General features: G+C 40.3%; 1 protein-coding gene across 9 annotated transcripts in view; it reads right to left on the bottom strand.

The window, feature by feature from the left end:
* tenm3 (teneurin transmembrane protein 3) overlaps positions 1–24,808 on the bottom strand; it is an 869,227-nt gene that overhangs the window by 264,837 nt on the left and 579,582 nt on the right. For all 9 annotated transcript variants that reach the window (XM_025908309.1, XM_025908318.1, XM_025908317.1 and 6 more), the window contains one exon: positions 22,628–22,703. The gene's annotated coding sequence lies outside the window, so the exon portion shown is untranslated. The remainder of the gene's footprint in view (positions 1–22,627; positions 22,704–24,808) is intronic.

A 24,808-nucleotide genomic window follows, 5' to 3' on the forward strand; every position in this document is an offset into this window, starting at 1 on the left:
CTTGACCTTGGCATTTCGAGCCAATCAGTTTCTCATTTAGCACTGCAGTGATCATCTTAAGTAAGTCTTGAATATTTTCTATCACAAACCCTTCCCTAAACCCAGACACCACATAATTTAGCTCAATACTTGCATCTGTCGTATTATTTAATTATACACGGGTCCGCTGTAATGATTCATAAACAGCGCTTTATTTGGCCATACTTACTCTGTTCGACATAACATTCCATTTGTGTTCACAACCACCGGTCTCACCCCCTAGCTGCTGTCATACCTAACTACACTGACTGGCTCTGTTAACATCCTACTGTGCAATGCAATTACACCACATCTCCCCTTTCTAGAATGAATGGGTAGACTACCATTGACTCAACAGATCTTAGAGAGTTATTCTGCCTCTGTGGCTGGAAGATCTGTTCCTATTCTCACCTGTAAGAAGTATAATATGATGAAAACCTTAACTCTAATTAACATGTTAAGTAAAACAAATTTCTTGCAGTCTACCTCGTCCCATATCCGGCGTTTCACAACTTCTGAACATATATATTTGAATATGACAAACTTTACTTTACTGTTACCCCTTACTGTGTAAAGAATACTGTGAAAGAGGGGTATTTTTAATCTAAACCTGTCCTTTCATGTGACCAGTCACAAGTCCACTCTCACAACTACTCTCCTGGATCTGGTTCTGGGTATAGATGGAAGTTTTAAAAAAATTGTCTCGGGAATGTCCATAAAGCACTGCTCCCCAGCTCTTGCAGATTCCGGCTCCCCACTATCATTCTCAGTTTGGTCTGGGGGGCATTTAATGGGAACAAGGTGCCGACGGTTCCGCTTAATTGTCCTGCGAGATCCCTCTATGATATATGATCTTGGCATGGTGTGGTTGCCAATATTGGCATCACTGGCTCTCTGGTCTGTGATTCACACTTCTTGCCCTGGAGTGAGCCTGTCGAGGCTTTGTGGGCGATGATGAAGGTTGTATGATTGTGCCTCTTTAGTCCTCTTCTCCTTCTCTCTCCGGGCGACAACCACACTATCAAGAAGTGCAGGGTCAAGCAGAGATGACAGTGTTGGCACTGTGGTGCAAAGTCGTCTCTCCATCAAGAGTTGGGCTGGACTGTAGCCGTTCTGCAGTGGGGTGGCTCTCTAAGCGAGTAGAGCCAAGTGTGGATCAGCAGCTTATCAGTCTTAACTGCTCGTTTGGCTTCGCCATTGCATTGGAAATATTTCAGGCTGCTCATGATGTGGTTAAAGCCATACAATTTTGCAAATGTCTCAAAAGCTTCTCCCAAAAACTCAATTAAATTCAGTTTTATTTATATAGCGCCAAATCACAACAAAAGTCGCCTCAAGGCACTTTATATTGTACAGTAGATCGCACAATAATAAATACAGAGAAAAACCCAACAATCATATGACCCCCTATGAGCAAGCACTTTGGCGACAGTGGGAAGGAAAAACTCCCTTTTAACAGGAAGAAACCTCCGGCAGAACCAGGCTCAGGGAGGGGCGGGGCCATCTGCTGCGACCAGTTGGGCTGAGTGAAGGAAAACAGGATAAAGACATGCTGTGGAAGAGAGACAGAGATTAATAACAGATATGATTCAGCAGAGAGGTCTATTAACACATAGTGAGTGAGAAAGGTGACTGGAAAGGAAAAACTCAATGCATCATGGGAATCCCCGGCAGCCTACGTCTATTGCAGCATAACTAAGGGAGGATTCAGGGTCACCTGGTCCAGCCCTAACTATATGCTTTAGCAAAAAGGAAAGTTTGAAGCCTAATCTTGAAAGTAGAGATAGTGTCTGTCTCCTGAATCCAAACTGGAAGCTGGTTCCACAGAAGAGGGGCCTGAAAACTGAAGGCTCTCCCTCCCATTCTACTTTTAAATACTCTAGGAACAACAAGTAGGCCTGCAGTGTGAGAGCGAAGTGCTCTAATAGGGTGATATGGTACTACAAGGTCATTAAGATAAGATGGGGCCTGATTATTTAAGACCTTGTATGTGAGGAGCAGGATTTTGAATTCAATTCTGGATTTAACAGGAAGCCAATGAAGGGAAGCCAAAACAGGAGAAATCTGCTCTCTCTTTCTAGTCCCTGTCAGGACTCTTGCTGCAGCATTTTGGATCAGCTGAAGGCTTTTCAGCGAGTTTTTAGGACATCCTGATAATAATGAATTACAGTAGTCCAGCCTGGAAGTAATAAATGCATGAACTAGTTTTTCAGCGTCACTCTGAGACAGGATATTTCTAATTTTAGAGATGTTGCACAAATGGAAGAAAGCAGTCTTACATATTTGTTTAATATGTGCATTGAAGGACATGTCCTGGTCAAAAATGACTCCAAGGTTCCTCACAGCATTACTGGAGGCCAAGGTAATGCCATCCAGAGTAAGAATCTGCTTAGATACCATATTTCTAAGATTTTCAGGGCCGAGTACAATAACCTCAGTTTGATCTGAATTAAAAAGCAGAAAGTTAGCGGCCATCCAGGTCTTTATGTCTTTAAGACATTCCTGCAATTTAACTAATCGGTGTGTGTTACCTGGCTTCATGGATAGATAGAGCTGCGTGTCATCTGCATAGCAGTGAAAATTTATGCTATGTCTTCTAATGATGCTGCCTAAGGGAAGCATGTATAATGTAAACAGAATTGGTCCTAGCACTGAACCCTGTGGAACACCATAATTGACCTTAGTGGGTGAAGAGGACTCTCCATTTACATGTACAAATTGGAGTCTATTAGATAGATATGATACAAACCACTGCAGTGCAGTACCTGTAATACCTACAGCATGTTCTAATCGCTCTAATAGGATATTATGGTCAACAGTATCAAACGCTGCACTAAGGTCTAGCAGGACAAGCACAGAGATGAGTCCACTGTCAGAGGCCATCAGAAGATCATTTGTAACCTTCACTAAAGCTGTTTCTGTGCTGTGATGGGCTCTGAAACCTGACTGAAACTCTTCAAATAAGCCATTCCTCTGCAGATGATCTGTTAGCTGTTTGACAACTACTCTTTCAAGGATGTTTGATATAAAAGGAAGGTTGGAGATTGGCCTATAATTAGCTAAGACAGCTGGGTCTAGAGATGCTTTTTAAGTAAAGGTTTAACTACAGCCAGCTTGAAGGCCTGTGGTACATAGCCGATTATTAGAGATAGGTTGATCATATTTAAGATCGAAGAATTAATTAATGGCAGGACTTCTTTGAGCAGTTTTGTAGGAATGGGGTCTAAAAGACACGTTGATGGTTTGGAGGAATTAATTATTGAAGTTAACTCAGAAAGATCAATTGGAGAAAAAGAGTCTAACTTAACATCAATGGTACTAAGAGTAGCTGTAGATAATATTACATCTGTGGGATGATTATTGATAATTTTTTCTCTAATGATAAAACTTTTATTTGTGAAGAAGTTCATGAAGTCATTACTAGTTAACGTTAAAGGGACTGTTGGCTCAGTAGAGCTCTGACTTTTTGTCAGCCTGGCTACAGTGCTGAAGAGAAACCTGGGGTTGTTCTTATTTTCTTCAATCAGTGACGAATAGTAAGATGTTCTGGCTTTGCGGAGGGCTTTCTTATAAAGCAGCAAACTATTTCTCCAGGCTAAATGATGATCTTCTAAATTTGTGACACGCCATTTCCTCTCCAGCTTACGAGTTATCTGCTTTAGGCTACGTGTTTGAGAATTATACCACGGAGTCAGGTACTTCTGATTTGAGACCTTAGTTTTCACAGGAGCTACAGTATCCAGAGTCGTACGTAGTGAGGAGGTAAAATTATTAACAAGATAATCGACCTCTGTTGGAGTAGCGTTCAGGTAGCTGCTCTGCTCTATGTTGGTACAGGGCATTGAAGATGATAACAGTGGGTGGATTATATTCTTAAACTTAGTTACAGCACTTTCAGAAAGACATCTACTGTGATAAAGTCTACTCTCCACTGCTGTGTAATCAATTATTGTAAATGTAAATGTTATCAGGAAATGATTAGACAGCAGAGGGTTTTCAGGAAACACTGTTAAATGTTCAGTTTCTATGCCATATGTTAAAACAAGATCTAGGGTGTGATTAAAGTGGTGGGTGGGTTCTTTTACATTTTGAGAGAAGCCAGTTGAGTCTAATAACAGATTAAATGCGATGTTGAGGCTGTTATTTTTAGCATCTAGATGGATGTTAAAATCACCCACAATAATTATTTTATCTGAGCTGAGCACTAAATCAGATAAAAAGTCTGAGAAATCAGAGAGAAACTCTGTGTAAGGCCCAGGTGGACGATAGATGATAACAAGTAAGACTGGTTTCTGAGTTTTACAGCTGGGGTGGACAAGGCTAAGCATCAGGCTTTCAAATGAATTAAAAGTCTGTCTTGGTCTTTGGTTAATTAATAGACTGGTGTGAAAAATTGCTGCCACACCGCCCCCTCGGCCTGTGCTTCGAGGTTTCTGGTAGTTAGAATGACTCGGGGTGTTGATTCATTTAAACTAACATAATCATCCTGCTGCAACCAGGTTTCTGTAAGGCAGAGTAAATCGATTTGTTGATCAATTATTAAGTCATGTACTAACAGAGACTTGGAGGAGAGAGACCTAATATTTAATAATCCACATTTCACTGTTTTACTCTTTGGTTCAGATGTGGATACTGTATTGTTCTTTCTTTGTGATTTCTTATGTTTAAGTTGTTTATTGCTGGTTTTTAGTTTGTTTTTTGTCTGTTTGGGAGCTGACACAGTCTCAATGGAGATGGGTTTTTGGGGGGGTAGCAGGAGGAGAGAAGCTGCAGAGAGGCGTGTAAGACTGCAACTCTGCTTCCTGGTCCCAACTCTGGATAGTCATATTTTGGGGGGTTTAATAAATTGGTCCATATTTCTAGTAATGAGAGCTGCTCCATCCAAAGTGGGATGGATGCCGTCTCTCCTAACAAGACCAGGTTTCCTCCAGAAGGTTTGCCAATTATCTATGAAGCCCACATCGTTTCTGGGACACCACTCAGACACCCAGCAATTTAAGGAGAACATGCGGCTAAACATGTCACTCCTGGTCTGATTGGGGGGACCAGGAGTGTGTGGCCTTACTGTGGCCCATTATCTTTTACCAGCTGCTCGTGGATCCTGTGACATGCAAAAATCCCTTTGAGATAATGTGAGAGTGGTGTGTGAGAGGGGCAATCTCCACAAATCTCGAGGCATAATCCACAACAAGAAGGTAGGTTTTCCCTTTTAGCCTAAACAGATCAGCTCCTAGCTTTTGCCATGGCCGCCCTGGATACTGTGATGGTATCAGCGGTTCGGTGCGGTTTTGTGTCCCACCTCCTGAAGTTTTTGTTAGACAGTAAGTCTCTTAGAGGTTTATCTCTCTCTGTGAGCTATGGGATAAACTTTCCAAGCTGGTTAACCATTCCCAGAAATGGAAAGTTCCTTAACTCACTCACGCTTTGTGGCTCCTTCATCTCCCTCACACCCTGGGTCTTGCTTGGGTCAGGGCTGATACCGCTGGCTGACAGAACATGCCCCAAAAATGTCACCCACTGTTTTGCGATGTCACACTTGTCAATGTTCAGGGGGATGTCAGCTTTGGATCTTGCCCAGTACAGAGTGTAGGTGACAGTCATGCTCCTCTTGTGTTCTGCCCCAGACTAGCACGTCATCCATGTGGCAAACCACCACTTCTATACCATCCGTGACCTCTGTGACTATCCTGTTCTGGAAATGCTCTGGTGCTGAAGCAATCCCGAAAGGCAGTCTCTTGAAGTAATAACGGCCGAACGGTGTGATGAAAGTGGTGTATTTGGCTGAATTTTCCATCAGAGGTATTTGCCAGAACCCCAAGTTAGTGTCCAGCTTGCTGAATATGCTGGCTCCAGCCAATCTGCCCAATGTCTCCTCCAGCGATGGCAGTATGTACTTCTCTCGACTCATTAAGGTGTGCATTGGCGGACAGCTGTCATCTTCTTTGGTACCACCACTATGCCTGAGCACCAATCAGTTGGCTCCTCAATTCTGCTGATCGCCTTGAGGTGACTTTTGTTGTGATTTGGCGCTATATAAATAAAATAAACTCCACCTAAACTTGGTTTATATCTGACCCAGATAGACTGCAGGTCATAACTTCTTACCTGAAGTTCAGTTCACCTGACACGCGGACCGGTGGCCGCTTCGGGTCTCTCCTCTTGCCTCCCTTTTCTCTCATCCACCTGCTGGCCTCCACCACTTGCTAATGTTACTGAATCTGTGGAAGCTCCGCAATAGTCACCACACAAAGTAACGAATAACGAGCCTATTTAAATCCCAGTAACGAGTAACACGTTCCTGGTTTTGGCATAATAACTAGTTACCGTGCTCGTTACCACAATAATAACGTAGTTACTGTAACGCGTTACTTAATAACGCGTTAGTCCCAACACTGGGTTTAACAATATTGTGCAATGTAGAAAACAAAGTGCGAGTGTTTCCTTCAGCGGATTCAATAATAGAAGTGTAGTAAGCAGATTTAGCATGATAAATAGCTTCTTTATAATGTTGTATATGACTGAGATAATGTCCTTATGAATAGTAAGTCCTGTTTTCCTGAAGAGACGTTCCAGGTGGCATCCAGTAGCTTTAAGTTTGCGAAGTTCAGATGAATACCATGGGGCAGGGTGAGAGAAAGAAACGGTTCGAGTTTTCTGGGGAGCCAAGGAACCGTTGTTATAGTGAGATACCAGATCGTCTATGGAAGCTGAGACGTCAATGGTAGGTAAATTATTCTGCAGGGTCAAATCTGGGTCAAGCTGCATGCGTTCTGACAACTGTTTGTCTGTGAGACCAACAACGAGCCTGTCACGTATCAGTTCATCATGTAGCACTCCATAGTTGCAGTGTTCTGCTAGTGCATATAGTGCAGTCACAAAAGCATCCACTGTCTCATTTTCTCCCTGTCCGCACATGGTGAATTTGGCACATTCGTAAATCACATTTTCCTTCACAATGAAAAAAGCCTGGAATCGATCACGTACCCCCAGATACGTTGTCCTTTGCTCGGCTGTTAAACTTAGACCGCGAAGCACATCGTCTGCATCGTCTCCCATGCAGTAAATCAACATGTTGACTTGGTTCTCCTCTGAACTCCCATTCAAATTACTGGCAAGGCAGACTCTTTGGAACCTCCGTATCCATTTGGACCACTCTTACGGCTTTGAAAAGTCGAAGGGCTCCAGCGACTGGATGCTGCATGTCGCACTTGATCTGGCCCGCTCTCTGTGCAGTTTCATCCGCCTTGTTCTTCCTGTTTTTTTTCTTTTTTCCCCGCAGACTCCGAAAGATACAGGTTCATTCAGTTGAGGTCGTACGGATCAGTAAAGAACTTCTGACACCATGTTGTGTTGTTTAATTATACGCGGGTCCACTGCAATGATTAATAAACAACTCTTTATTCAGCCATCCTTAGTCTGTTCAACATAACATTTCATTTGTGTTCACAACCACCCGTCTTGCCCCCTAGCTGCCTAACTACCTAACTACACTGACTGGCTCTGTTAACATCCTACTGTGCAATGCAATTACACCACAGCATAAATCGGCCAGTCTGTGCTACCAAGCCTGCATTCTAAGCCCGTTGCCTCTGCCCGATCATTCCAGCAGCTCCCCTTCAACCCGTTCAGGTTGTTCATTCTGTGCAGTAAGTTCATGTTCATCTAGAGATAAGTCTGCTGCAATTTTAGTGAAATCACCCCTCTGCAGCTTCCTTCCCATAAGCCATATCACTCCTCAAAACACACACATGTTCACTTCCTTATTCAGTCCTGGCTTTCCAGTGCCACTTCCGCCTATGTCAATCTTTCAGCCTTGTTGCAGGCTCTCACACTCAACTCTCTTGCTTAAACTACACTAGCTTTTCAGCCTAGTCGCAGTCAGTCTCAATACACCATTACTCTAGTCCAATCATTTTCTTGCCCGCCTTTTTTCAGCCAGTCAGCCTCCACTTTCAGTGGTTTAAATTGGTGCTCTCCATGATTCTCCCTTTCAGACTCTCATTCGTGCAACCCACCTCCTCCTCATCCCCACCTCTCACACACCTCAGCCAGAGCTCCATACAAACTTCATTCTTCATCTTCACTAACACCAGTGTATAGACTTTGGGGGGGTCCTATCACCACTGGGATTCCATTCTGCCATAAACGTTCATTGGAGCTATTAATACATTAATTTTTCTGTCACTAAATTGTGTTCATTCTCTCCTTATTGAAATAACAATCAAACAAAGTTTCCATGTACCCAAGAAATGTTTTGGTGAAACATAATACATGACTTATAACTGCATCAGTCTGCAGTGTCAAAGGGTGAAAGTGAGGCTCAAAAACAGAGATATCTATGTATGCACAGTGTTGGGGAGAACGAAATACATGCACCGGCGTTATGTATTTAAAATACAAAATACGAGTAACTGTATTCCGTTACAGTTACCATTTAAAACGGTGGTATTCAGAATACAGTTACTTTGTTGAAATAAATGGATTACATGACAGTCTTTTCCTGTTTCATATGTTAGACTATGCCCTCTCTATTTTTGGTAATTCTACGCCGGTGGAAACCCAAACAAAAGACGCATTAAGAGGCTCTAATGTCTGTGTCTCAATCTCATGGCCCATGTCACCCCTACTTGCGGCCGCATAATGACGTGGCAAAATATTTTTAAAAAGTATAATTCAAAAAATTATTTAATATGAAGGCAATAGGCAGAGTGTCACAGGCAAGGCATGTATGAAGCACGTGAATGTAATAATAACCACTGCAGCCAAAAAGAGTGCCTGACGATGTAGCTGGTATTGGTATGGCGAATAACCTTCAGTAATAGTAATAAATCACACAGCAATAGTACATTCATGTAGTTGTAAAAAGCATGATTATATATTAAGTAATCCAAAGTATTTGGAATACGTGACTCTCACTGAGTAACGTAACGGAATATGTTACAAAATACATTTTGGGGCATGTATTCTGTAATCTGTAGTGGAATACATTTTAAAAGTAGCCTTCCCAACACTGTATATGCATTATATAAAGCATCCAGATGATATGTTGCCTTTTTGTTTTTGATTAAGTATATGTAAATGTGTTCTTATACAAGTATGTCTTTTAGGTCTTTACAGTATGTATAAGAGAACATGAAGATACTGTCTTTATTTGTATTGCACACCAGGCACACAAAGCTAAGGAGCTTTGTGGAGGAACTCATTTAACACAACAAAGTTGTATATTACCACTGCTTTGTTTAGTAATGCAGATATTAATTTTAAGATCACTGGTGTTACGTACTTCCAAGAATTCATGAATTATGCTCGCAGTGACAACCCTCCAATAAAAGAAAAATCACCTCCCTCTTCCTCTATCTTTCGTTCATGTTCTGTCCTCTCTAGTTCTACTTTCACCTTAATGATGATTGAAAAATCATAAACAACTAGATGTGTTTGATATCACTGTCTTTGTTTTTGCTATGGATTAACTCATCTACTTGGGCTTTTTAATAATTAGAGAGGCAGTACAAACCGTCTATTTATGTAATAAAATATTGTCTCTAGACCTTTAAACTCCAAGGGTTAATGCCTATGATGACGTTACGTTGTTACCTTGGGTGTTCTTTTTTGATAATTCAGAGGACAATATTTGAAAAAATCACCATGTGCAACAGAAAACTGCTAACAAAAACAGAAGCATTGTGAGGAACATTTTGTGTCAATAGATGAAATAAAAGGAACTCAATGCTGAGAATAAGTACAGTTTTTCAGTGAAATGAAATAAGCAATCATTTGATACAAAGCACTTAGTTATAAAAATGTCACTTATTCACTTTACTGAGATGAAGAAGGATGTTAAAAGAGAAAGAATACATGAAAGGGAACAGAAATAGAAAGAAGAGTAAAACACAGAGGATAAGAGGGATGGAAAATGAGTGAAAGCAATGATCAGTTTGCTGGTTTTGTTTTTGGTTAAGAAGTGAATTAAGAGAGTTTGATTAGGCTTCATCAGTAATTAAACAGTTAATTAAAAACACTGTGCTTCAGTGAACAATGAAGAAAACCTAATGGGGATTAGAGAGTCACTTTAAAAAAAACAGCAATAAGGAGTTTGTTGAATGTACTTATACCAAACATCATTCATTTAGATTTCTCATCTAAACATAATTTAGTTTTGTACTTTTCACATGTTTAGCATGTGAAGCAATGACAGAAGGTATTTATGTTCTCTCCCAAAGCTCCACCCCTTCAGCAAGAGTGACTACACTGTCCTTCCACTTTGTCTCTTGCTTTGGAAATGTTACCATAGTCCTTCGAGTTCTGCATTTTAAGGAGAAATAAACATTGAAAATTCCAGCGAAAGAGAGGGTGTAGACCTTTAACTGAGTGTTGTTCTTGTGATCTTTATCATTCTCTCTTTTAGAGCTTCTGGCTGTCTTCTTTTCTGAGTCTTTGTTGATGCATTTTTCTATTCTGGGTTGTAGTGATTGCTTATTTTGATTGCTGGAGTTTTAGATGATTCCCACCTCTCTGTGTTTCTGCATCTGGTTTGTCTTGAATGTGTTTGCATTCCTTTCTTTTTCCCTATCGTGTCCCTGTGTCTGTCTGATCTCTCTGTGTGCTGTCTCTTCTGTCAGATTTGTATGTCCTGATCTTAGTGTCACAATTTGTTACTTCCTGTTTTATTTTGATAGTCCCTATAAAAATAATAGTGCTGTTCCTTCATTATGTTTCGTTAATCTTTCAGTTTCCAGCTATATAAAGCAGAGTTTCTGTGTAGAAAGTCATATTCTAATCTTGCCTGCCACACACTCACTGATTCTGACTGACACACAGTTAGTCAGAGTTTTGTTGTACTGTAACAATACCTCTTGGCAATAAATCGAATACCATTGATAAACCTGTTTTTTTCCCTTACAAAAGTGTAACATTTGTAAGGGAAATGCTTTTGTGGATTGCACCCATGAAGAACGCGCCAAATCCTTTCTGCCAAATGCCTCATTCTGCTACTGACTCTTACTTAATGCTATTTATTGGACTGGATCATTTAAAGCTGAAGGAACAAGACATATTGGCAATGTAACAATGTATTCATTGAACAAGCAGGAGCCTCAGTAGCATGTGGAAAAACCAGACACTAGCCACAACAGCCTGGCACCTGCTCCCCATGCTGGTCACCAGCTTGCTCAGACACTGCTGCGGGACAGCGTCACATTCTTCCACCAGCATTTATTGCAAGTCAGTCAGTATGGTTGTGTTAATCACACTGTTTGAACAGCACATCCAAGTTATTCCCACAAGTGTTCAGTGCAGTTGAAGTCAGCACTGTGGGCAGGCCACTCCATCCTCTCCACTGCCAAATTCTGATGCTAATCCCAGATAAACCCTGCTCTGTCGGTGCAAGCGTTGTTGGAGGATAGAATTCAGTCCCACACTGTGGAGATATGGGATTGCCACTGGTTGCAGAATCTCATCTCGATGTCTCTCTCCATTGATCATGATGACAAGTTTTGTTTTTCCAGTGAGGAAGACTGCCTCAATCAAAAGCTTTTACCCTATTGGTACAGCAATCAGCATAGCGCTCTCTGCATCTTCTCCAAATTGCAGTCTAAGATGTTTAGCATTGTCAGAGAAGATTCTACAAGTTTATTTATGGGCACAGCCCACACACTCTACTCTGCTTCCTAACCCACAGACACATTTTCCTTACTTCCATCAGTATCCTGTTGTAAATTATGTTTCCAGCAGTTAAAGAAGCTACTGTAGGGCGGGGAATGTGATTAGATTAACTCCTGCAACAGTAAAATTCACACTCATCTCATGTGAAATGCTTTTATATAGATATACTTTCTAAGACTTTCTAATGTTGATTTGGTTCCTCTGTTGGAAATGTCGTTACCTGCACATAGCCACAGCCACTAAAGACATGCATATTGATGTAATGATGTAGGAACTGTAGTCAGTAGCTAACAAATCCAAGATTCAGTGTAACAACAGTCCAGATGTTGTGTATTTTTGCTAGCCCAGTAAATGAAATGAAATAAATAAAATCCTCAGGCCTCCAGTTAATGTTGTCTCTGTACTTTTAGCATAATTAATAATTTTAAGCATAATATAGATATTTTAGATCTGTGATATTATCCTGTATAATGCAGTAATTAGTTTCCAAGTCATTTTGAGTGCTGTTACCAAGGTGAGTATTCAAACTGTATGCACTTTAGCCATTTAAATTAAATTTTTATTGCAAATATGCTCTGTATGACGATGATGACACGATGAGAAATGTATTTCTTTTTAACAGAAAGTTTATGAAAGTTTTTTTAAATACAAATATTTTTCTTTGTACAGAGATGTGCAGTGATGTGTCCACATCTTGGGAGTCATGTGCTGTCAAATGACTACACAGTCCTGAGAGAAAACTAAGGTCCAAAGCTTGTAGGTATTTACCACCAACTAAGCTTTGGTTTATGGATGTACAGTTGAGAAACTACTGAACCTTTTTTCATTGGATAGGGTACAGGACAGTGTACCTCCAGGACACTTACACACTACTGTATGCCTTCACTTGCTCGGTGATTCTAGTGGGAGTCTCAGTACTATTAACCTGACTTCTGTGACTCTGAGACATTCAGCTTATTCAGCCAGAGGACATTTTGGTCCTGGCTCTGATGTTCCTCAATTTTCACTTGATGAAAACCTAAAACTTCGGAGACACAGGTGTGATTCCACTTATTTCATATTAAAGGATCCAATGAGAATGTTTTATACTCTGAAAACACAGAGAGACCAGTGACAAACTAGATGACATCAGGACTGAACACCTGATTTGTACCTCATCTGTCTCCTGAGATTAAAGACACTTTTGAGGAACTACAGCTACTTTCTAGCTGGTACTTTCAAAGAAAACTCTTCAGTAGAGTCTCACTGTACTACAGGATGTATCAAAAAGAATAATCCAATTTCAAAAGGTTACAGTTTTTAAAGTAATGGACATAGAAGCTTGCAGAAAAATTAAAATACATGGTTGAATATAAAAAATGCTCATTGCGTTCCCCTCTGGACGTATTCAATTGTATTTATATAGCAAAAAAACCCAAAACAAACAACAGTTGCCTCAAGCCATTTATTATTGTGAGGTAAAGACCCTACAATAATAGAGAGAGACCCCCAACAATTAGATGAGCCCCTATGAGCAAGCACTTTGGCCACAGTGGGAAGGAAAAACTCCCTTTTAACAGGAAGAAACCTCCAGCAGAACCAGGCTCAGGGAGGGGCGGGGCCATCTGCTCCTACCGGTCGGGGCTGAGGGGACGGAGACAAGACAAGACATAAGGACGTATGTGTCCATATGACAGTCAGACTTTTGTGAGCATGTCTGGAGTCAGTGCAGCCAGTGCTGTTGTTGTGCTGTCTACCAGAAAACACATGAAACTCACAAATCCTCTCTTTCTAATGTTACGGGTTTCAATTTTTAAATCTAATAATCTTTTTAATCTAATGAATCGTGGTGTTGCATTAGAGATCCAGCATTTAAATGAATAATTATACAAAAATCTAAAAACTTTTGGACCTGACTGAGGAATTTTACTCAAAACAACAACAACAAAAAAGTCAGTGACTGAAAACCAGAAGAAATCACTAGCTTTGCCTTAATGAGACACATAAGCCGTTAGTTGTGTTTTGGGTATTCTACTTATTACTGTACCACAAAAAAATAAATAAATAATGTTTTGAAATAATTCAGAACAATTATTCTCGCTCCTTTGTGCAGGTGTGCAACACCATGGCACATGCATCACTGCCTCGATATGATCCCTAGTGGCTCTATAATGGTGTGTAGCAACCTTTGCTGCCTATAACAAGCTGCCTATACAAATACATTCAGTATAATGCTGTATAACATATACTTAATGATTTTTGACTGCTTTCTATCTTTCATTCGATCTGTGTTGATCAAATTCAGGAAGAAATATACAGTGAATAGAAAATATTGTATTCGATGTATTAGTTTTGTTTATCTCGATGACATACTCATCCCTTCCAAGAACCTTCACAGGATCCCACAAGACATTGTTTCAGAGAGAGAACCCTAACTCACATCCCGTGTCTGGAGAGAGTTTCCAAAAGAGTAGAGCAGAAAAGCGCTATATCAGAACCAGTACACTAACCATAATATCGTCCATGTGCTTCAACTGAAACCAGCTCTTTCCCGACCCACTAACATTCGTTCTTTTGTCAGTCTTGCTTGTTGCCTGTCTGTAAATAAAGGCACTCTAGTTCCTGCACACTGAGTCCGATCTGCACTAGAGGAGCACGTATCAATCGAAATATCGATAATATCGATACCATCACTGGTATCAGTATCAGATTGATACTAACACAACTGGATTCAGTTCAGTAAGTATCCCACTGTCCATTCATTCATACGTTCTCTTCTGCAATTCCACAGTGACAGTCTGTGGCTAACACAGAGAGACAGCCAATCATTCACACATTCACACCTACAGGCAATTTAAAATCAACGAATCAACGTAGCTCCTCTGTATCCTGAACTGTGTTAAATACATATTTTTATCTTTTTTTAAATGAACCATATCGTCACATCAGTTATATACCACATGTAAACAACAGCAGCTGACCCAAAGTCCTTTAAAGACAAGCACATTTATGTTCCAGGTCTCTAAAAAAAACACACTATCAATATATAAGAAAACAGTGTTAACTAAACTATGATAACTAATTATTGTGGGTAGTTAAATTCACAACGCTGTTGTGTTCGTGTTCATTAAAATGTGTTCAGAATCTGGCAAATGTACAGCTCATAAATGATGACATGACACATTGTTCTCCAATACAGAAACTCCCTTTATAGGTTAAAGTATCGGTATTGATATCGGCCATACTGCTCTTAATTTACTCTGTATCAGATCGATATCAAAGTTCCCAGCATCACGCAGCAATAACCCGCACCACTGACTTTGACAGAAGTGTAAAAATTCACTTTATACAGACAAAACAGAGCATAAAACTCAGCTATAGAACAACTTATCAAAAATAAAAGAAACTCTGATTTTAACAGCCTGGGGTATAAATATAAGAAGGGCCTGGTTTAGGGGTTGTTGTTTTTCTGTTAAAGCAATAAGTTATAGTGCAGCTGTAGTTTTTATATCAGTGTGTACCTTGACTAACACTTCACGTTCATCTGTCCCAGCGTGTTTGACATTATAAGAAATGATCAAACTTACCATGTTATGAAATAATCCACCTGTTTCTGTTTCTTCATTCTCTCATTCCTTCCTGTTCATCATCTATCTTTTATCTTTCTCTCATATTTACCTCCCTGTCAGTCCTAGATTGTTTGAGTCTCAACTTCGTGAGTGCAAATCTGCAGAGATAATCTCTCTCTCTCTCCATTTGCTACCTTTTGCTTCCTTCCAACTAATCCTCCTCTCTGCTCAGATTAAAAAAAAGAGAAAGGGATCAGAAAGACAGATGCAAGGATGGCAATCTTGTGAGAGAAAAACACTGACAGAGCTATTTTGTGTGTGTGTGTGTGTGTGTGTGTGTGTGTGTGTGTGGTGGGGGAGGATGGGGGTTGGGGTGTAAACAGAAATAACAGTAATCCCTATGTGTTCAGTGTCCAGTTTAAGGTCAGCCTAATACAGATGGACGAATGGAAAGGCATCACTTCTTTTTGTTACTGTGGGCAAAATGGGCACAAATCAATGCTGGACTGTCAGAAAAATGTCTAAACTTTACATTTAGAAACTTTTTTCTGGAATTTTTGACCAGTCTTCCAGAAGTGTGTTTGTGAAGTCAGCCATGGATGTTGGATGAGAGGTCTCTGTTGTAATTCAGCCCAAAGGTCTCCAAAAGTTGATTCTGGACGTAGCGTTTTGTGGGAGAAACGTTTCGTCACTCATCCAAGTGACTTCTTCAGTCTCAGCTGACTGCAGGTTTCCCCAAATCTGATAAACAGTACATTTGCATAATGACTGAAATCAGCCCACTGAAGGAACAATGGGCTGGGAGGTCAGTTCCTTCATAATTCTTCATATTTATGCAAATTCTCATGACCATTGATCAACAATCACTGACCAAAGCCCACTGATCAAAGAACACTGATCAATGACCATGAGTCCCATTCACAGAGAGTTGGGGAATGGCTGCAATCACAGCATTGTAAGATGGTGACAGATGTACCCTTAGGCCCCCTCCTCGATTCAGAGATGGTCTTTCCCTCTTCACGTAAATGGCCTCCTTGACTCCGCGCTCAAACCAGCGTTCCTCCCTGTCCAGGATGTGTACATCCTCATCGTTGAAAGAGTGTCCACTGGCCTGTAGGTGTAAATAGACTGCAGAGTCCTGGCCTGATGAGGTTGCTCTGCTGTGTTGTGCCATCCGCTTCGCTAGAGGTTGTTTGGTTTCCCCGATGTATAAATCCTGGCAATCCTCCTGGCACTTAACAGCGTACACTATGTTACTCTGTTTGTGTCGGGGGACCCGATCCTTGGGGTGGACCAGTTTTTGGTGCAGCGTATTTTGGGGTTTAAAAGCCACAGAGACCCGGTGTTTAGAAAAAATGTGTCTCAACTGCTCCGATACTCCTGACACATATGGGATCACTACAGGTTTTCGCTTGGGCAGCGGTTGTCCTTCTCTCCTGGATCGGCTGGAGCTTTCTTTAGGTGTCTTCCCAGCTTAGACAAAAGTCCAGCTGGGATAACCACATTTACTCAGGGCCTTCTTGATGTGATGTTCTTCTGCCTCCCTGGCTGCTGTGTCAGTGGGGATGATGTTCGCTCTGTGTTGTAGCGTCCTGATGACACCCAGTTTGTGCTCCAGTGGATGATGAGAGTCAAACCTTAGATACTGATCCGTATGCATAGGTTTACGGTACACGTCAGCTTTTAGATGTCCCCCATTACTGATGGAAATCTCAGTCTAAGAAGGCTAACCTGCCACTTTTCATATCCTCCCTGGTGAATTTGATGTGTCGGTCCACTGAGTTAATGTGATCCGTGAATTGTGGTACGTCCTGAGATTTGATTTTCACCCAGGTGTCATCCACATATCTGAACCAATGGCTTGGTGGTGTTCCAGGGTAGGATAACAAAGCCCTCTTTTCCACTTCTTCCATGTACAAATTGGCCACGATGGGTGAAACTGGGGAGCCCATGGCACACCCATGTTTCTGCCTGTAGAACTGACCCTTGTATGTGAAGTAGGTGGAATGAAGACACAGTTCCAAAAGCAAATACACTTGGTTGATGCTGAGAGTGCTCCTGTTGCTGAGGTTGGTGTCATCCTGTAATCTCTTACAAACTGCCTCCAACGCTTCCGTGACTGGGATGCAAGTGAAGAGAGGTTAAGAGTTCCTTTCAAATGAACTAAGGGGCCAAGCCCAACTCCCCAAAAACAAGCCCACATCATAAGCCCCCATCACCAAACTTTACACTTGGCACAATGCAGTAAGACAAGTACCATTCTCCTGGCAACTGCCAAAGCAAGGCTCATCCAAGCAACACGTATCCACTGCTCCAGAGTCCAGTGGCAGCATCTCCAGCTGCTCTGTCATTATGACCCATTCCACAAAGCTCTCTATGCACTGTTCGTGAGCTAATGTGAAGCCAATGTGCGCACTTTGCCACTCTGGATCCGCTGACCTCGCTCTGTGATTTTATGTGGCCTACCACTTTGTGGCCGAGTTACTGATGTTTCCAATCGGTTCCACTTTGTTATGATGCCATTAACGGCAGACTGGAATATTTAGTAGCCAGGAAGTTTCATGCCTGGACTTGTTGCACAGGTAGGATCCTATCACAGTGGCATCCTGGAAGTCTCTGAGCTCCTGACAGCAGCCCAGTCTTTCACAAATATTTGTTATGCAATCTGCATAACTTAGGTGTTGGTTTTATACACCTGTGGCCATGGAAGTCAAATCATATGATTGGAGCAAATGATTTGGATGGGTGACTGAATACTTTTTATAGATATTTTGAAGCTACCAAGAGAAAAGTAAAATTTAACAACAAAAGTTTTTACAAAATTGCTTTTGGTATGGCGCCATGTGTAAAGCTACGCGGACCTGCCACTAATTAGTCCTTTATTTATCAAGGTAAGAATCTCATTGAGATTAAAAATCTTGTCTCTCTGTCTGCTTTCCCTGTCTTGTTTTTAATTAATACATTTGTAGTCCCGTCAATGTTTTTTGCCCTCTTCATGTTCTCATGTTGCTCTCTCTGTGTTTTGTCCCTTTGTCTCCCCAGTCCGTCATGTCTCCATGTCTGTTTATCCTCAGTCCCAGTGTTGACGTCAGTCTAAAGTCTGATTCTGAGCTTCAGTGTATATTACTTCCTGTTTTATTTTGATAATCTCCTGTCTTGTGTGTATTATGTTCAGTGTTGCTTCCCGGTGTCTCGTCAGTCAGCTTCTGTTTAGCTCTGTCCACACTGCTCTAGTCTCCCTCTGTGTAGATAATCTGTGTCTTCCTCTGTCTCTGTTGTGTTGCCCCCTCTTGCTTTGCTTCCAGAGCCTTCTGTGAGTTTCATGGGCACCCTGTAGTTTTCCAGTTATTTGCTCCTAGTTTTCTTATTTTCTTGATTTTTTTAAATTATTTAGTTTCAGTACAGCAATAAAGCTGCCTCTTTTAATTTATTCTTTGTATCTGAATTCTGCAGTTGGGTCCCACACTGCCTGCCTCACAGTGCTACATGATAATTAGGGCCGAGACGCACAAAGGAGCTGAATAGCCCTGACTTTTCAGTGTCTATATTTGTTTAATCCAACCTGATGCTAATTGTTGAGAATTAGCATCAACAATTATTTAATTTGATTAACTGACTCTTAAATTCGCATTTAAAAAAGAAATTTCAAGATGATTCACGACTAAAAAGACACAATGAAGAGAACCAACTGCTCTAAAAATGTGAACTGAGTATGCTAAAGGTCATTGCTTCCCACAAGCATCTGTTTAGCAATATTAGCTGAAATCTGACTGGCTGGTGGATACAGTACCTAATACCAAAACAAATACCCTGAGCAGTTGGAGTGAGGGATGGAGGGTAGCTTGAAGGTGTAGTGTAGGCAGGGAGAGAGGGAAGGTCAGTGTTAACAAAGAGTCCATTGATTCCAAATTCCTTTACTCCTTCATTCCCTTCGTGCATCCGTCAACTTCCACATTTCCTTTTCTGCTATTTTCTCATTCTTGTGTATTTATCACTGTCTCGTCCTTCTAGCTTTCAGCTAGCCACAGCTCGAAGGGCCAGCTGTCCTGTGCCGTGTAAATGTTTGCTTTTCTGAATGAATTTATAACATGTATGTGTCGGGGTGGCTCTGATGAACATGAAAATCATTCGTTGAGGAACGATGAAACAGCCTGTCAAGTTTAACTGATAAAAACATTTCCTGCCCAAACTTAGTCAAAAGCTGCTGAAAATAACATATTGCATACATTTAGACTGTATTGTATACTATTAGATTTAACATCACTGAAATAAGCACCAGGTTCATAGAGTTCATTAGAGTGAAATAGAGACAGAGACAGACATTACAGCAGCATTTGGTGAAAGAGTGAAGAACAAATGGGCTAAAACTACAGAATTACCACAAGGTTTATCACAGAGAAGGAGACATAAACATGGGAGAACAGACAAAGTCACCGGGGTGTAGCTGGAGTCCTAGAGCTGGTGAAGGTGAAAGAGATAATATTTTAAAAATTAATTAATTGACAACACTACTACTAATAATAATAACTAAATAAACAATCTGTATATAAGTCATAGTGATTTTTTTATTTGGTAACACTGTTAATATGCATAGAAACCGAAAAATGACACATATATTTCCTTATATATACAAATACACACTACAGATCAATGAAAAGGTTGGCTTTATTGTCTTGTCCCTCTGTGTCATCGCAGTAATGGTGCCGTGACGTAAATGTTAGCTTGTCAGTCCACATGTCAGCAGGGTTTTCTCATTCGGTTTGTCCCAGTGAGGACTGTTATTTCACCTCTGAGCCCTCAGCCTTCACTCTGAGCCACAGGACTGTCACGCAGGGACATCAGTACTCTTTAAGTGACACAATACAAGTCTTCCATAGTACCTTTATTTATAAAAAAACTAAGGAAAAAGAACACAGAGCTAGTTAAATAAACATGAAGTGAGATAATTCATGGGTGTTATATACATAAATATTAACAACTGAACTACATGACACATAGTTGGTATAGTTTCCTGTGTGCATAATAAACATGTAGACCAGTATGAAGGTGCTGGGGAAGGCTCTCATTTTGTGTCATTAAAAGTGTAATATACTGTCTTTAAATGACAGTTCTGTGGTTCACAGTGACGGCTCAGAAGTGCCCTTTTATTGACAACACTGGGACAAACTGAGAGAGGAGATATGTGCACTAAATGTCTGACAGTAATCAGACCTAACACTGATGTCACAGCAGCACTGATCACTGTATTTATGCTACTGTATTTGTCAGCTAGTGTTATGTATTTTCTGTTACTGTAATAGTGCTAAGGGCTAAGTCTGCAAACATGCATGTTAAAAAATCGAAGTAGGGCATACTGCAAACACAAATACTACTAGCCATATTAACTAGTTAATGATGCTAGTTAGCTAAAATCATTACACTCTGTTTTTGCTGCTCAGCCTAAAGAGGAACGAGAGATGTCTAGTGTCTGTGTTTATTTGCTCAATATCACAATGCTAATGTACAAAAATAAAGCTAGCCTTACTGTGGCTCCATTTGTGGCTGTGAATCAAGCATGGTGGACAGAGGACAGTGGGGACTCATTAGCTTTAGTCTGCATGGGAATCTAGAACTGGTTTATGTAGTAAAACTAAAAGTCGCATTTCTTGGAACTGTTAGTCTGCTTGCCGATCCTGCTTATCGGTTAGATTTGCAATTACCCTACAATGAACTGATTGTAGCTGGTGTGCGGAGGAGGAGAATAATGGCGCAGTCTTCAGCTTGGATGTGAACGCTAAGCTAGCAAAGAACCCAGAGCGATATTAAAGGTGAGTGAATGCTGACCCCAGCCCAGCAGGCAGACCCTGAACTTTAACAGGTAATAAACTGATGAGCAGTCAGGCTGCAGAAGTTCTGGTGAAAGATCTTACGTGTGACCTCGTTTGGACAGGATTTGTGTTGTTGTGTTGTTGTTGTGTGGGACTGTAGCCTACAGCTTTAAACTGTTAAAGAGTAATTATGATTAAATGCTTATGGAGAAATGTGAAAGTGATGTTACGAGTACTATAACAAATTACTTTCTCGTGGTAGTAATTAAGTAACATTAAATAACAACACTGCATTACTTTTGAGAAAAATGTTCTCTGTAATATATGTAATAGATTATCCTCTTTGAGTCATAACCCCAACACTGATTACAGCAAATTCAACTCAACACAGAGTGTTTATTTGACGTTTTCTTTGTTAAATTCTCTCTGAGATCATTTCAAAAACAGTGCTGAAGAACCTAAAATGTCTTTTAACTTGACATCACCACAGACTGTTAATTTCTTACTAGTGTTTATCACAATGTGTTTGACAGCACTCTGCATTGCTGCTGGAACACCTGCACTGTCTACAGTAAAGCGAGTTTTCAGTTTTTTGTATCATATTTGAGTTTCTGAGACCTCGATCTCATCAACATGATCAATACTTGCCATAATTTCAAAATGTTACGGACAAAACTCTTTGTTTTGTCTAAAATGAACATTGTTGTTAACAAAGAGTTGCCAAAACGCCCAATGTATCAAATGCAATACAAGAAATATATATTAAATATATAATAAAAATATATCATACAGAACATGATATAGCAAAAACATTTTTGTGGATTTTGTTATAAGGATTAATAAACATCTCAGTTCCAAAAAATCTGAATTGTGTGCCTATTTATTGATGGGTTGGGACTTACAGGGTTAATAAATTGACAAGAATTTCATGTTAACGTTTTGTGTGCAGGTCAAATTATTGGAATCCAATGTTGCTGTTTCCGATCCCACATTTACCATGTAAGAGGCACACAGCTCAACCCTCAATCAACCCCCTTCCTTTTCCCCATAACTAACTCACTCACACACTCACTCAGTCTAAAACACCTTGAGGCTGGGTGTGCAGTGACTTATACAGAAAGGAGAGGCAGAGACACCCACACACACGCTCAGACAGAGACTGCTGTCCTTCAGCGGAAACAGCTTTTCCTCAAGAGCTGCCTTCAAAAAACACTTGACAAGAACAGAAATTGGCAATTCATTTATTTACTTGTTCATTTATTTTTGCCCTTGTTCTCTCCTGCTCATTTTTTTATTGATCGCAATCACTTGTTCCTTGCACGTGTTCAAATTGCAGAGTAGCTTTTTGTCCTTCTTCCCGCCTCAACTGCAGGAAGAATGGCCTAATCAAGGCAAATTGATGATAATCTACTTGTGAGATTAAGCAGGAAACAGAAAGAACGACTTCAGCAAAAAATGAACACCAAAACAGATAGCAACGAAAACTTAGGCAGGAAAAAGTGCAACACAAACAGACAATGCAAAACAGTTATACAATTAGAAATGCATGAGACACAGGTGGAGAGGCAGATAAAGGATATGAATGGAACCTACCGACTTGTTGTGTGGTCTAGTGGTTGGTTGGTACGGTCTGATGGAGAGTCCTGTTGTACCGTCTGTGGTTCCAAGACTAAGGGCAGAAAGACACAGATGTATAACACGCTAAATGTTTGCTGTTGTCTGTAATTCGTGAATGGCAGACGTATGGCAGTGCCAACAGACACATCAGCCAATCAAAAGCATCAACTGCGAATGCTCCAACACTGCCTCTAACTAATCACATCGTGTGTTACTTGTGAAGCACACAGAATATATTTAGTTTGATGAGTAATCGCAATCAGATAGTTGTGTTTTTACTTTACTGAACTTTGGCATTACTGTTATTGTGAAGATTGTTGTTGCAAAGTGCAACTACATGAAAAGTGTTGAAATGATTTTAAATGAACCTGCAGAACAAAATTTTTGGTCAAACTGCCAAAGTCACATGTTTTTGTTTCACCCAAACTACAACATTTCTCTTTTTTAGTTCTACCTGTGCACCACTTTGAACTTTGATTCAAGGGGTTTTACAAACATTTAGAAATGTTTAGGAATTACAGCTGAACTAAAATCACTGTAAATACAAGAAACACAAAACTCTGCCAAGGCAGCTCACTCTCTGGGCACTATTTACTTTTTAGGGAATAGTATTCTAATTTGGAATAACTACATTAAACAGTAAAGCAGTAAAGACAAGGCCAGATGTTTACTCTGATTACTTTGATTTGAGTAGTTAATGGAATAATATAATAGGTATTGACTTGTAAATTGCTGACATGAATAACTTGGGCTCTTTACATGTACAATATTTGACTACAGTGTATTTTTAACTAACTAGGTAGCTCATTTGGAAGGTGGAGGTAATGCTAATCTAACCGGTCTGTCAAAACGGACTGTTAACATCACCCCACCCAGCACAAAGTCTCCACTATGACAATGTTAATTCAACTCTATTGAACTTCTTGTTTCTATGTTTTGTGTTTACCAGGACTCCTGTACCTGTTGTTTCTTTTTCAGCCAGCTTCTGTTAAACCAGTGCATTTTTATAAAAATTTATTTTTGTTTATTCACCCGAGCTGTGTGTCTGCTGTGCTGCATCAAGATCCTCTTTCCTGACCTATTATGATATTACTGTAGGGTCTACCTTACAATATAAAGCACCTTGAGGCGACTGGTGTTGTCATTTGGGGCTGTATAAATAAAATTGATCTCTCCATAACAGTAAGGAACAACCAACCCCCGAAGAAAGCAAGGCTCTTTGTGAACCATGTCATCCTCATCCTAATTTACAGTCAGCGCCTCAGTGGACCCAACTCTGTTCACTTGGCCAGTCTATCTCTGTCTAACAGTCTGTCTCATAATGTTTCCAGCGCAGGTCATTCTGATCTCGAGTCAGTTTCAGGGTCTCAGTCATGAATTCATGTTTAGAATATGAATTAAGAGATTAAAAAAAAAGTCATATAAAAACAATGCTACTTCTGCAATCAGATGTTTAATATATCTGGTTTTGTTTTTCTAAGGTCACTAATAAGTGACAGTAGCGACTGTAAGTGAATGTGAATATTTAATTTTCCATTAATTTATATTACGTTTGAGTGGGAGCGCACTTGTGTCTGTCAAGATTAAATAGAATCGATGGAGCTTTTGTCCACCTCTAAACTTTGATATTGATGAACTTTGTTCAACCTCGTCTGACAGAGAAAGCGAGAGATGATGATGAGTACACACAGCTATTGTTTCAGTTTTTAAAACATCATCAAAAAAAATTCATTGGTAAAATGTCTGCATATAAGAAAACAGACACACACGAGAGAGGTTCAACTATTCAATGTGACATTTAGCTAATCAGATCTGAGGGAGGAAAGTGTGCGGTAAACAAATTCCTCACTCTCCGCCCCACGCCCCCACTCTTCTATAGCTCTCCCTACCCTCTCACTAATCAACACAAGAGCTTTTAGAGTGCAGAGAGGGATTTGTATTTACTCACCAATTCATGTCAACAGCCAAATCTGCTTCATGAAAATGAATAAACAACTATTTACCCCATAAACACTCCACATAGAAAAGCATCTCCTTCATAAAAGTTAGCATGGATATTAGCAGTATGTCACCATCAGTTAAGTAAAAGCAATTGCAAAGTAAAACGTGAAAACATGTTGAATTAATGACTGCAGCTCAGATCTTTTTATATGAAAC

Source organism: Oreochromis niloticus, linkage group LG6 (assembly GCF_001858045.2).
Source record: "Oreochromis niloticus isolate F11D_XX linkage group LG6, O_niloticus_UMD_NMBU, whole genome shotgun sequence".
Classification (NCBI taxonomy): Eukaryota; Metazoa; Chordata; class Actinopteri; order Cichliformes; family Cichlidae; genus Oreochromis; species Oreochromis niloticus.